General features: G+C 54.1%; 1 long non-coding RNA gene across 1 annotated transcript in view; it reads right to left on the bottom strand.

Moving 5' to 3' along the window:
- Positions 1-1850: 1850 nt before the first annotated feature.
- The window catches only part of LOC107555335 (uncharacterized), a 16552-nt gene continuing 16403 nt past the window's right edge, over positions 1851-1999 (bottom strand). The window contains exon 4 of the long non-coding RNA XR_001605155.1: positions 1851-1995. This is a non-coding gene — a long non-coding RNA (uncharacterized lncRNA). The remainder of the gene's footprint in view (positions 1996-1999) is intronic.

Consider the following 1999-nt stretch of genomic DNA (forward strand, 5'->3'; position numbering starts at 1 on the left):
AGAAATCTCGCCACAGAAAAAAAACTGCATGTCATGTGACTTAATCAAAGCACATCATTGGCTAAACTAAGGTCTTCTCTTTCCAACAAAAAAACGTCTCAGGTTACTTATGTAACCGTGGTTCCCTGAGGGGAACGAGACACTGCATCCTCAGTGGACGCAGTGTCTCGTTCCCCTCAGGGAACCATGGTTACATAAGTAACCCGAGACGTTCCCTTTCGTGGAACTTCGAACTGTGTCCTCTAGGGGTCGCTATGGGGAACGGGATACCCACGCCGCCATGCTGAGGGGAGTGCATGCCAGAAACCATGGCGAGCACTAAGTACCAACTCTACCAGTGGCTAGCCGCGAACCTGTAGCTGAGGGAGCAGACATCCATTCAGCGGGAGCTCGACCTACAGCACGTTCCATTGGTGGAACGGCTAGCAGTTATCAGCTGGGGGAGCAACACGCCCAGTTCTCACTGAGAAGGGGACTCGACCCGCAGCACGTTCCAACCAGCTAGTTACAATTTCGGCATGGGAACACACGCCTGGTCCTCAGACGCCCGGCATTACTAATGCCGGGTTTTCCCCGGCTGGCAGTAGCTCATTCTAGCTGGGGGAGCCCAACCCACCTCTCACCGAGAGGGGGGGCCCCCAACCAGCAGCCTGATTAAAAAACCAGAGGGGTAGCATACTGCAGGCTAGCCACATCGCCAGCGCATCAGGGAGGCGGAGGACGGCCCAATCCTACTGATGCAGCTGGTTCGAGGTCTTTCTGGAGGACAGCGAGCTCAAGCCTCTCATGAAAGAGGCACCTCCGTTTTTCCTCAGCGGAGGAATACTGTTCCCATTCCAGGTAACCCTTTCATGAAAGGGGAGCAGTGCTCAACATTACCACGAGGACAGCCCATGGAGCGAGGGATTCAACTCCTCGGAGAGGATCCTGCTCGTCAGACGACACCCTCTTAGTACCCCTTGATATCGAGGGGGGCAGTGCCTCCTGTGTGCGTCGATCGAGACACACTGGTTGAGAGGAGCCCAGGAAATCGGGGCCTAACCCTCTTCGAAACAGGGAACGAAGTCCGAAACGCGTAACCCTCACCATACAGGATTTTTAGAGAGGTGGGCAAAGAAGAACGTGTGCACCTACCACTTTCGTGGGATTTTAGAGAAGTGGCAAAGCATAGCGTGCACACCTACCACCTAGGTGGAATTTTAGACGGGTGGCAAAGCTTAACATGCCCACCCACCACTTACTTGGATTTTAGAAAAGCGGCAAAGGATAACGTGCACACTTACCACTCACGTGGATTTTAGAAGGTGCGCAATGAGCACTCTTAGGGTTCTATTGTCACCCGGACGTAATGGCCGGTCGGGAACAGCAGCTCCAGCACCCTCCTCAGAGGTGAGGGGAGTGCTGTCTCCAGGGTGTGTCGCCAAGACACACTATTTGAGTGGCACCCAGGGTACCGGGGTGTTACTCCACTTTAAACCAAAGGGAACGAAGACAGCACGCGTAACCCTTACCTTCACAGGATTTTAGAGAAATGGGCAAAGAATCCCATGCCCATTTACCACCTAAGTGGAATTTTAGAAAATGGGCAAAGCAACACGTGCCCATCTACCAGCTATGTGGATTTTTAGAGAAATGCGCACAGCTTCACATGCACATCCCCCACTCACATGGCATTTGGAGAAATGCGCAAAGCCTGCTTCACGTGGACACTTATCATATTATCTGGAATTTAAGTTCATGGAAACCCGACCATATCGGCCAGCCAGAAGAGGCCGGCTTACACAGGAGGATCCTGATGATGCCCCCTGTACCTCCCGTTCGTTGCCTCAGCAAGAAGGAGTACGCCGGTGGCCAGGAAGCCCCTCGGGGTGACCAGGCACTGTAGCCCCGTCCAGGTGCCTTGCAGCGTAGCACCGGGGGCCCGATGTTCACGAAGGCTCCCGAAAGAGCCCGTAATCGGCCGCATTATCCAGGAGGTATGAAGCCGAAGCCCGGCTCT

The sequence above is a fragment of the Sinocyclocheilus grahami genome, unplaced genomic scaffold (genome assembly GCF_001515645.1).
Source record: "Sinocyclocheilus grahami isolate Dianchi unplaced genomic scaffold, SAMN03320097.WGS_v1.1 scaffold532.1, whole genome shotgun sequence".
Lineage (NCBI taxonomy): Eukaryota > Metazoa > Chordata > Actinopteri > Cypriniformes > Cyprinidae > Sinocyclocheilus > Sinocyclocheilus grahami.